The sequence below is a fragment of the Gopherus flavomarginatus genome, chromosome 2, assembly GCF_025201925.1.
Source record: "Gopherus flavomarginatus isolate rGopFla2 chromosome 2, rGopFla2.mat.asm, whole genome shotgun sequence".
Lineage (NCBI taxonomy): Eukaryota > Metazoa > Chordata > Testudines > Testudinidae > Gopherus > Gopherus flavomarginatus.
The window spans coordinates 172,542,163-172,555,487 of record NC_066618.1 but is presented as its reverse complement, the minus strand read 5'-3'; positions in this window follow the sequence as shown (position 1 = coordinate 172,555,487).

Sequence of the window (13,325 nt, the reverse complement as noted above, 5' to 3'; positions counted from 1 at the left end):
GAATAATGCCAGTTTATTCTTAATTTTTTCCCCCATCGTTCAATTAAATTTTTCTCTATATTTTGCCCCCCCCATCATTTGGTCACTTTTATTTAAATGTGGTCTGAGGTTTGCTTAAGTAATTAAACCTTTGGAAGGACTCATAGAATATTAGGGTTGGAAGGGACCTCAGGAGGTCATCTAGTCCAACCCTCTGCTCAAAGCAGGACCAATTCCCAGATTTTTACCCCAGTTCCCCAAATAGCCCCCTCAAGGATTGAATTTACTACCCTGGGTTTAGCAGGCTGATGCTCAAACCACTGAGCTATCCCTCAAGTTGGTGTGTCTCCCTTCAATTCAGACATTCATTGACATTCAACTACAGCCCCAACCTGATTCCAGGTGGTTATGGGTTCTTTGGAAACCCTAACAAAGATCCTTATTTTTTGGAGTGTTCTTACCTGTGTAATCCTCTCTCTCACTCATTACACAGACACACTGCATGTTGATTCCCCCTCTCCTCAACGCTGACACACACGACGCAGTGATTTCCCATTCATCTTTACTTTTTTTCACCCATACTGGTTAAGAACTAAGTGATGACTGCATGGCTTTACTCCAGCTGGGGAAAGATGTAGCATATGGTCAGCTCACGAAGCTCTGGAAACGTTTCCTTGGCATGCAGTCACTGCGCTCTGTGAAAATGGCTCCCTCTGCTTCGGAGATTAAGGACCAGATGCTGCTTCGGGAATAAAAGTAAATAAGTAATGATTTAACTGAAAACACTGGCTGATCTGTGCTGCTGTAGGTGTGGTAGAACTTGTAGCCTTCTCTGCCTTTTGACTAATGTACAACTCAGTGCGGGGATTATACTGAGGTGAGGCAGAGGACCGTGAAGAAGTTGTACACAGAGCTGCTTTGCCTATGTTCAAAAAATATTTGGGGCTGCATTTACAGGTCTCTCTCTCATGGCCTTGGTATTTATTTAAAACACAGAACTTGCCTCTTGGTAATTGTCTTACCTAGCATTGCACTGAGAAAGGCTGACATTTTCAAACTTGGATACCTACACATAGCAACTTAATCCATTTTGAGAGTAAGGACTCCTAAGTATGTGGCCTGAGTTTTCAACCCTCTGATTCCTGGCTGTGAGGAGAAGTGGCTTGTAGGCCTATCATATGCACCCTTTCCGTGCCTCACTTTCTCTGTCCATACATTAGGGAGAGTTGTCCGCCCCCTCTATCACAGGGCACCTTGGATGGAAGGTGGTATAGATGTGTCATGCATTATCATTAATACATTACTACCAGAAGAGGAGACAGGCTGGATCAAAAGCATGTTCATTTCACTTTCCAGCATCCTTGAAAAATGTCACTCAAGGAGCTACATAGAACTTGGCAGCTTGCCAAAGGATAACCTGAAAGATTGTTCCACAAAGAGAGATCCTAGACAGTGCTCGCTACACGTCACACAGTGAAAACATGGGCCAAGCATATGTAATGGGCAAGGTCTTGTGTGCCTGAGGCTATAAAAGGCTTTTAAAGACTTAGAGAGAGATACTACCTTTGTGTCTTCTATAAACTGCAACAGGACCTTATAAAGGGCTGGAACAGCCCCAGAGCCAGCTATGGAAGAATTCCTATAGATTGCTTATGACCTCTCCTCTCTCACCACAAACCCAAGAACAGGGGTTGGAAGGAGTGGGCCTGTAGCAATAATATTATAGGCAGGATCAATGGTGCAGATGCCCTTAGAGCTGCCACCCCCATATCAAGTTGCCAAAATTATTTTGGAGGGCCATGGTTGCTACTGGAGCAATCTGGAATCAGGAGGGAGCAAAGGGAGATTACAATCACCTTTCCTTTATTATCCCTGGGCTGGGAGTTCTGAGCTGCAGCTTCCAGAAGCAGCACACAGAATCTTCGCCTTTGCCCACACAGCAGCCTTGTGCCCCATTCTTGCTTTCTGCATCAGATTATTGGAACATCTCCAAACACTGAATTATATATATCCCAGCAATACAATATGCCTGACCTTTTGCAGTGCAGTACTATGCAGTAGTGGTTACGGCTCTCTGCTGCAAGCTGCAGCATGTCAATGAACCGAGAGGAATTATCACAGACCTGCTTTTCAGTATGGTAAGTCATTTACTGTAGGATGACACTGCTGGCATAGCTGTGAAGTGCCCCATAGGAAACACAGAGGGTGGAGCTCAGTAGGTTTGATTGCCCCAACCAATGCATGTAAATTGGTACCAGTGGTTCAGTGCACTTTATCACCCAAGCAAAACACTTAGGAATATGCATGTGTAAAATCAACTGATTTTGCGTCCCAGCAACTCCCAGCACACATTAAAATTTTCTCCTTGTTACTGTGCCCTGGAGGCAACGCACCCACACACTGTGCTCATGTATCCAGATTTAACTATCCATTGCATTGATGTTTTGTATGACTGTTTTAGGGCAAGCATTCCCTCCCATAAAGTGATTTGTTAATTGGATGAGATGCTACTGCAGTGTCCAACTATGTCCACTGGGGGTTTCCCCGGGGTGAGCTCAGAGCTGCACAGTGCCTATTACTCCAACTTCTCGACTGGACTGTCTTGTTTCGCACCTCTTACGCTGGGGCAGGCCCTCAGCTGATGTCAATTTGCACCAGCTGAGGATCTTCTGCATTGTGCACATCAGCTGCTGGATAGTAGTGAACAGGGAAGAAGGAGGCCAGAATAGGGACATGCTAACTCTTGGTCCAAAATCAAACTTTTGTGCCTTGTTTTGCAGCTGACAACAAGTCCTCCTCCTTAGGGGATGCAAAGGTGTCTGCATCACTGAGTGGAGTAAAACGTGCTTACTGTAAAACACCTTGATGTAAAAATATGCCCACCAGTGTGAGCAACATAGAGTTTCTTCAGAAGGCCCACTTCCTGCCACCACTGTATATTGTCTTTAGGGCTTGATCCAAAGCCCATAGAAGTCAATGGAAAGATCCCATCAAATTTACTGTGCTTTGAATTAGGGTCTTAATGCATGCGGTCATGTTGGCTTTTTATTTACTTTTGTTGTATTTCATACCATGTGAATGGCTGGTAAATGACACATTTCTAAACTGAAAAATACAAGCTATTTAATGTTTAATTGCCACTAAGCTCTCAAGTCTATTACTTGCTACTGGGACCACGAGCTGGTTTCAAAAACTGCTGTTGACCTCAAACCCATGGATTATTTTGTTCTAAATTCCATTTTTTCTAAAGAGCAAAAACAATTGCTCCTTCACTCACACAAGCTTATGTTAAACTTCAGAACCAAGAGGCTATTATAGATGTTGATTGCTTTTCAGAACTAAATAAATGTGTAAAATGTAACTTTATTTTTCCTTCCCCAATCCTAATTAATTATGCAAATAATGAAAACAAAAGGGTGTGTGTGAGAGAGTAAATGCTGCATCTTGCTGTGTTTTCTATTCCTGATTTCAGAACAGTCTCGAGTTAGTCTGTGGATATTTCTTATCATTCCAGCATCATTTTTTTTGTTTAGCTCCTTATACTTTCTCTTGCATTATTGTGATATATTAAATTTAGAGGCTTTATATTTCTCTCTAAGTGTCTAGGAGTGGATCATTGTGGGAGAAGGGGAATGTGTATATGTATTATGTAAGTGGAAGGGTAACATTTTATCCTTTTGTAAGATTAGTGCCTGCTTCTACTTTTGTTTTATTTGTGGGAGTGTAACAGGATGTTGGTACTGCACAGAAGTGCAGTTAGAACAAATGTGTTTGTAAAATAGTTTTAAAGTACTGTAGTTGAGAGACAAGTTTCAATTTTAGCATTAGCTGCAATAGCAACCCTATAAACAGAAGGTCTCTTGCAGGAAAACAGCAAAGGTTTGCTTTCAATCACCCACATTTTAAAGAATTTAATGGAATGTAATTAATAGCCTAGTAGGAAATATGCCTTGTGCTGTAAACTGTTTCACCAAAAAGTGAGAACGGACTTAGTCCCTTTAATCCATCTGTCTAACTGTAATACTTATCAAAGCAAGCGCAAGGGAAAATGATAGTGCATCTCAGTGCTAACTCTTCCCACTGCAAATGGAGGCACATTTATAACAAAGTCGTTCCTTAAATTATAACGTATATTTTTTTCAAAGTTTATTACTGCCTTTGAATCTGTGTTTTGTAGCCTCAGGGCTGTGTGCCTTTGTTTGCATGACACATTCCCTGTGTGTATATTAACATACTGTTAAGCTATATTCCCAGCATGAGCAGGCATCCTTTCAATCCATTGACTGCAGCACCAGGTCTGAGCATGCTCATTCACCAGAGATAATCACTAGAACCAAAGTGACTTCTCACAGAGAATGTGGCTCCTCTCACAGCAAGACAGCAAATAGGAAATGACTTGGGGGCGAGTCTTACTAAGCTGGAAAAATGAATTAGACACACTCCTAACAGAATCTGAAAACATTACATTCAGTGAAGAAGGAGAGAAGGTTAGAGCAAGAGGTTGCTTAGTGTTCCTACTTGGGAATTGAAACATATTGATGGTTGTATTATACCTTCTTATGATTTGTCTTTGAGTTGTGTCATTCTGAAAGAAATCTAGCTGTTGAACAAATATTTCCATTTCCATACACATAAATTCAAGTTATGAAACAAGCAGGTTGTGATTGAGGCAAATCTCAACATCTTTCTGCGAAACAAAGATTTTTCACTTAAAACAAATTTGAAAGTAAAATTGTGTAAATTGCTCTGGCCTTTGAGATGAAAAAATCCTTTACAATATGCAGCCAAAAAACTGGGCAACTCAGGCTTATATCACTTTACAGGAACATAAATTGCCGCAATTGAACTACAAGTTTTATGATCTTAAATCGCATCATTATTTGTCTGGATATTAGTAGGGAAGCTAGAGAACAGCAGATTGCATCCATCTCAGGAAATAATAACTGATTACCTTCAGTATTTTGCTACACGGTATTAGGTCATTTTTAACACTCACATTTGATTGAAAATATCGTATTTGCTACTCAGGGAAATCACAGCATGGAGTATTTATTTGCCTGATAAGCCAAACCTACTATGTCCATTTATTTTTTGTATGTTAACCTACTGAAGACAGGTCTCTGGTATAAACGGGTGAAATCAATAGACTTTGGTTAATTTATAGCAGGTGTGAAACTGCCCCAAAAAGTTCAGTGTTCAGCAAGTCTTTGGGGAAATTGGGAGGTTTAAATAAAGCAAACAGCCATAGGAAGACAGACAAAGATGTGGAACAAAGGAAATAAGCCCTTCATGGGATAAAGACACTCCTATAAAAACAGTCTACTCATCTTAAAACAATTACAAGGTTAAAAATTAACAAATAAAAACCAGTTGCACATGCAGGAGCAACTCCCTCCAAGATATGATTCAAAGTTGTGATATTACAGATGGAAATTTGGATTTGTGAAAGTAGGAGAAATAAGCTTAATTGTGGGCAAATGTATTTTTCTTTAGATTATATTTTCCAGATACCCAGAGAATCAAATAAATGCATCCCTCTAGAAATTCTCCCAGTGCAGAAGCCTAGTCTGAGGCCTAAACCCAACTGAAATCAGGGTTTACATGGGATTTAAGTGGTGCATGCTGGACCTTTTGCACAGGGATAAATTTCACTGCAGAACTCAAAATTCCCATTGACATGAGAATGTGTTTTGGGAGCATAAAGAATGCAAAAGATTCCCCCTGATACTTGGGTACACAAGGATTGCAGATTTGGATCCAAACTCATGGCCCAGTGCTGCCAACCCTATTGATGCTGAGTACTCTCTTACTCTCTAACATGCCCTCATTAATTTACAGATGAAAGTCCTAGGGTGAGGGAAGCTCAAGACCCAGGAGAATAATATGTCATAATAAAATTAACAAATGATAATGCAAAATATATAGAGAAGGGGAAAATATATTCCCTGGAGGAGAAGTTATGGAAGGATCTAAGGTTAAGGGCTACATCTTAAATTCTTATAAAACAGCTTTATGCTACTCTGGCAGTGCAGAGAAGCCTTAAACCCATCTTAAATCACCAGTGGAGGATTCCCTTTGTGGAAGTAAATCCTGTGATGCCAAAGGACCAATGTAGGGATTGTGACAAGGGAAAAAGAAGCAAGGCCAAGGGGACACCATTTGCTGGTGAACCCTGAAAATGGTTTCAAGTTACCTTTGCCCAGCCTTCCTCTTGAGCTGTAGTGACCAAAGCTTGGATACAGACAAGGACAGAGACCACGGTTTGGGTTTTTCTTTGTGTGTGTGTGTGTGTGTGTGTGTGTGTGTGACATTCACTTAGTTTCTTCTCCATAAATAAATGCCTGAATACACGAGTTATTTGCTTTTATAAGACAAAAATAAAAAAGCCATACTACAAAGAAGGCTGATTGCTCATGTGAATTCTGATTGTTACAAATATTTTTAAAACAGCCCAATGTAAATAATTTCCAAAGTTTTCATGACTGTTAACGAAGATGTACAGTATCTTAAAGAGCTGATCAAAGTATGCCTGAGTCAGCTTGTACCCAAGAATAGCTAGAATTTTGTACCAGGTAAAATCTTTAAGGGACAAAATTCCCCCCATACAGAGTGCTAGTAGCTACAGTATTTATGTGCTTCTCCCCGCCCCCCCGCCCCCCCCGCAGTGTAGTATCTAAGCAGCTCACAATCTGTAATGTGTTTACTCCCACAACATCCCTGTGAGGTAGAGAAGTGTTGTTATCCCTGTTTTACACATGGGAATTTAGGCACAGGGAGCCTAAAGTCTAGAGCTGCAAAGAGGACTTAGATTCAGCATTGCGATCCTTAACTTTCCACACAGTGGAATTCACAAGGCATACATATTTAACAGTGAGAATAATTAACCATTGGAACAATTTACCAAGGGTAGCAATGGATTCTCCATGTCTTTCTAAAAGATCAGCTCTAGTAGTTACTTTTGAGGAAGTTCTATGGCAGTAGTGGGCAACCTGTGGCTCATGGCCCACACGTGGCCCAACAGGGTAATCCACTGGAAGGCCATCAGACAGTGTGTTTACATTTGCATGGCTGCCCACAGCTCCCAGTGGCCATGGTTCACCATTCCCGGCCACTGGGAGCTGTGGGAAGCATTGCCCATTGGCTGGGAATGGTGAACCGAGGTCACTGGAAGCTGTGGGCAGACATGTAAATGTAAACACACTATCTGGCATCCTGCCAGCAGATTACCCTGTTGAGCTGCATACAGCAGATTGCCCACCACTGTTTTATGGCCTGTGTTGTACAGGAGGTCAGACTAGATGACCACCATCACCATCTCTGGGCCTTGGAATCCATGAATCCAGGTCTGCCACCGCCCAGCTGAGTGCCCTAACCATGGGGCTATATAGTAGCTGGGGGTGTCTCTCTCTAATTGAAATTATTTTACATTATATAAAATACTTAAATGGTCATTTGGCCAGACAGAGTGAGAATTTCTCTGTAGTCTGCTGGTTAGGGAATTCACCTGGGAGATGGGAGACTCGGGTGTCAGCCTCCCTACTCTAGGGAATGAAGAGGGACTCTAAATGCATCTGCAAGCTTGGGTCCTGCAGATGAACTAGGTGGGGAAATGTCTATTTTTTGTATCCTGCTAGGGCTTTGGAATTAAGCCCAATGTCTTAGGTAGCGGGGGTGCACACAAACAGAGACACTTAGGAGACTTTTTCAGAAAAATTGGAGGCATCTACAGAGGTGGCCGGTTGGTATCCTAACCACTTTGTCTCAACACACCCAGCATACAACTGTATATGCTTAGCTGCCCTGTGATGTCCTTCTGCCTACATTGCATAAATATTGGTTCCTTAAAACATGGCAGGTCTGAATTCCTATTACAACTTTCAACCACAGAATAAGTTTCTACACACCAATAAAAGCCTCCCAAACAAAGGTATATAGATTCTTGAAGATTAAACTGGTGGTAGTATCAAAATGGACCCTTCAAGGTTGTGAAAAGACAGAACTAAAGGCTATACACTTCAGTTATCTTTCGCATTAGATATCTTTAAAAAATAGATCAAGTTGGATTAACTTTGTCCAGGAGCTAAAGTTTACCAAGTAGATACACATTACTAAATTACATGTTGTCTTAAAGAACTTCGAGAACAGGAACAAACTAGAATATCTTCAAGCTTGAATATGCTATTTCTTTGTGTGTCTCATTCTTATTAATGGTAGTTATCCTGGTTCAAAAGTTACACAATATAGTAATACTTCTGGAAGTTATCTTTCTATAGAGTGGATAAGTTTGAGGGGAAAAATGTCAAATAATTTTTTATAACACTATTTACTTTCTGTTGTTTCCATGCTGGCAGAAACTCTAAAAATTATAATAATAAGGAAGAAAATACTTTTCATTTCTGTTTTTTTTTTCATTTGCAAATACTGATGGTTTTTTCTATGTTTTGAAATGAACAATGCTCGGCATGCTTGTTTAACAATTGCCATATCTTCAGTTTATTGTCTTGTCTTTTTCTTGTCCATTGGTACTGTGCTAACAGATTCTGCAGAGCTGGCACAAAACTTTGATTTATTTTGGGAATCATTTATTTGTTTTTGTTTGTTTAGTTTCCTTGTGATTGAAGTGCTGCTTCACTCTTAAAAAGTAACTGTAGACACTCATCATGAGGTTCTATGTTTGTTGTTTCACAATAATTTACACATCAAATATTCTTACTGTTCAAGCAAAAATGATGCTGTGTTTTGCCAGACCTGTAAATTTATCCTGTGATCTGAGAGTCAAGCTGGTTTTTTTCTTCTTAGGTATCAGCAGCACTAATAAAGATTCTTCATTCTATGCCCTCAGAGACACCTGTGCAAACCAGTTATCTGCCAGTGTAACTGACTGACTGAAATTTAGCACACAAATTCTGTTGATATACAGGATTAAATATAATCCACCTCACTCTTACTTAGCTATGTTGGCACTTCAGAGCTAATGGGAGTAAAAAGTACTGAAATTTATTTAGATTTGGCAGATATGATTCAGAATCCACCTTCTATTGTAAGTGTAAGGTGCATTTATTTGACCTTGCCTTCTATAACACACTCACTCACTTACTCAGTCACACTGCTGCCTGTGTGTATATGTATATAATATAAAATTCCAAAACTGCACATGCTTCTCCCTGTAGGAAGAGTATGAGAGAACAAGCATATGATATATATTAGTAACATTACTTAATCCACTACTGGAAGGGGCTCACATACTATGGTGATGAGCATATTCTAAGAACCTATGTAGAATAAAATGGAATCTACACAGAGAGCAGAACTGTTTAGCAAGAAAATGTTTACATAGTCCTTGTTGATAATAGACCAACTCTTTAAATAAAACTACATATTTGTTTCCAAATTCAATGGTGATATTTAAGGATGTAACTCATTCTAACTTGTATTCACTTTGAAAATTACTCTAACATGCCTCTGAGACTAAGGGACTAAGTCCTATTTATAAGAGAGAGCTAGGTCCAGGTTTTTAAAGATATTTAGGTGCCTAAAGATGAAGATAGGTGCCCCATGGGACTTTCCAAATGGCCTGGGCTCTAACTTCCATTGTTTCAATGGGAGTTTGGAAATCTCATAAACATTTGCTCCACCCAGTTATTCTGACTTTAGTTAAGTCAAATTTTGACCTACAGTAATGTCTCTTTGGTATGATTTCAAAATTATTTATAAATGTTTAGAATTTATTTAATATTATGCTATGATGAGCTTTGGTCTCTGTCTGAACATCCAGTCACACGGTGCAATTTGGTTGATCTGCTAAAAGATAGAAAATAACTGAGGCTTTTGCTATCACCAAATACACTCTTATTTTAAGTGATTAAAGTTAGTTAGGAATAAAGTTGTCTCCCCAGATCCCTCTTTAGCTATTGAGTAACATGATTCAGAGATAATCATCAGTGTTTTCCCCAGGAATTGAAATTAGAGGGGGAAATTTACAGGGGGAGTTGGAAAACAGCTAAATTGCAACACTGCAACTAGTTGACCAGTGGAAGAAGGAGGGGAACTGAGCGTGGCGGGGCGGGGCGGGGCGGGAACTCATCTAAGACTTGTCTCTCACCTTTTTTATATTACTAATCATAATTTAGATCAAATAAAACAGCTTCCATCAGTTAAGGGAAAATGTCTACGAAAAGTTATTTAGCATCTAACACTGATAAAAGGCTGCATAGAAAAATCAGAAATGAAGAATCAATTCATTTTGGAGAGAATATTTAAATAAATCACTAAAAGAATCAACAGTGAAGAACAGGAATACCAAACTGAAACAACGTTAAATTATACATGATTGGAATCCAGTTATCTAACTTCATAAAATGAGTTACCCAAACTCACAGTTTCTCTCTTGAGAATTGGAAGTCTTGGTGTCAAACTCAAAATTGAATCTGCCAATTACTTCCTGGGAGAAATGACTGAGTCTTAAAGTAGTCAAATCTTTATTTCACTCACCAGATGAGCCTGGGACTTTGCTTCTACTTGACTAAAGGATTTACTCAGACTTCCTAACTTTTTTCCAAACATCACCCATACTCCAGAAAATCTTACAGAATCTGCCTTTTGTGCATTCCCTGTTTAACTGGCATGGGCCTTGCAAACTATACTATGTCATCTACCCTTTATGCTATTCATATGCCAAGTTTCTATTTTGAAACAGAATACATTATTTTTGTCTGCTTACTTTGCTATTATTTTTAAAACAATGGAAAGCTCTATGGGAAAACATATATGTTTGTATACAGCTGAATGATTATATATTTTACAAGTGCAATACAAAAAGTAAAGTGTGACATGGATATGAATTGGATTATGACCTATATACATATATATTATGAGCTATATATATTTTTTATTATTGTGGCACATAGAAGACCTAGTTATGGACCAGGATCCCATTGTGCTAGGCACTGTACAAACAGAGAACAAAAAGATGGCCCCTGCTCCGACAATCTAAGTATGAGACAAGAGACAACAGATAGATACAGACTGATGGTAGAATACAAGAAAACAATGATATGATATTGGTCAGAATGAGATGCAGTGGCCTCTGCACACCAGTGGCCTAGTCATTGACAAGCCTGTTGCATCACAGCAAATATGAGGCAAATTCTGCTTCCCTTGCTCAGGACTCCCATTGATTTAAGTAAGCAGATTTGGTACGATATGTCAGTGTTTGCTGGATCAGGGGGCATGAGCAAAGATGCCGTGGAGATGGGGTTCATTAACGCTGGATGTGCTGGTGTGGAGGAGTTGTGCTGAAGTCTCCCTCTGGGCTGGAGGCAGGGATTCAATTTTCTCACCTCCATAAAGGCGCTAATCCTGTGAGGTGTTGAGCAACTGCTGGCAGTTACTGAGCACTCTCGACTCGCAATGGTGTTCCAGTGACTGAGGGCACTCAGCACTTCTCAGAAAGCTCTGCAATCTTGTAGGATCAGGCACTTACTTCCCCATAAAATGCTCACCTATTTAAACTATAAGCAAGAGGTAGGTAGATTGTAAGTTTCACTTAGGCCTTGGCTACACTGGCACTTTATAGCGCTGCAACTTTCACACTCAGGGGTGTGAAAATACGCCCCCCTGAGTGCTGCAAGATACAGCTATGTAAAGCCTCAGTGTAATTAGTGCCACAGTGCTGGGAGCGCGGCTCTCAGCACTGCAAGCTACACCCGTAGAGGATGTGGTTTACATGCAGCGCTGGGAGAGCTCTCTCCCAGCGCTGGTGCTCCGACCACACTCACACTTCAAAGCACTGCTGCGGCAGCGCTGCGGGAGTGCTGCCGTGGCAGAGCTTTGAAATTTTAAGTGTAGCCATACCCTTACAGTGAAATTCCATTATAGTACAGTAGAATGGAAACCCCTTATTGTTTAAAGAGATGAGAATTTGCAAACTGCAATTCTGGCTTTGTGAACTTAATCATTGTGCTTTATTCTGTGAACTGATATTTGGCCTTCAAGAGCCCATGTCTGTAGTCCCCTTGCAGGCAAAACTTCCATATAAAAATCTGAGCTCCTGAAAAAATGCCTCTGCTGTATCTGTGAATGCACATTTGTTTTCATGTAGCCGTGTCTTTCCACTTAAAACTGAAAATGCCTGAAACCTGAGAATGACTTTCATGATTGAAAGACAAAGACATCAGGAAACACCATGTCAGCAGAGTTAATGCCTCTAAACCAAAGTAATTGCAAGGTGTTTCTCTGCCCTGGAACTCCTCTGATAGCTCAGTTCTTCTATTTTATTTTTGAACTGAGTTAAAAATATAATCTCTCTGAACCTGATTGCAAAGACTTACTGCCAGCAAAGGAAGAAAGAGATCAGACAAACAAATGGTTTTTCTTGGGCATTAAAAACATTACCCTTCTCTCCCTTCTGCAATATTATAACAATCTTATCCCTCCTCTTCTCTTCAACTGAATTGCAGCTGATGCATTAATAATGCAACACAGTATGATGGGCACCAGTTACCTCTAATCACCATAGAAATGAGCTGGTCCAAGCAAAATTCCACTAGAGGCATTTGTTCAAGCAAATGTACCCCTACTGACAGATGCAGAGTGTTAGGAGGACAGCGGTATCTTAATGTAATGAACTGCTGCCACAAGTTATTTTTTGGAGGGTGAATCAAAGGAATTTTCAGTTTGGAAATTAGTATATCACATATTGAATTATATATCTTCCCATGGCGCTTTTAACAAATAGGAAGAGACACTTTGGCTTCCTTCACAGAAGTAAGCCAGGAAGGGTTCTTCTCCAACCTATCATTAGAAGGGTTTCCTCACCAATCCCTATTTTTAAACAAATGAATACATATAATATAGATATATACTAAAGTAATATATACACATTTCTATTCACACTTTCACAGTTTCGAAGGTAGCTATAGCCTCTACCATTTTATTTTGAAAATATCTGTGACATGGTTTTCCTGACTATCATCTTATCCCAGCTGCTAGATGGCGCCTGAGTACATTAGGCAGCAGAGACTCTTAGAGAATGTGATCCCACTTCCCTCCCATGGCTAGAGAGTCCTAGTGTGGAGGGTTAAGGCAAGGAATGAAGCCTCTCCTTGACATCCATTTTAGGAGAAACATAAAGAAACATAGGGCCCTTGATTTGAAAAAGGCAAAAAAAAAAAAAAATCAGGGAATAGGTCAGGGGAGTGGACTGGACGGAAGAACTCAAAGATCTGAATTAGAGTTGCCAACTTTCTACTCACACAAAATTGAACACCATTGCCCCGCCCCTGCCCCGCCTCTCCTCGGAGGCCCCTCCTGTTCTCACTCCATCCCCCCTCCTTCTGTTGCTTGCT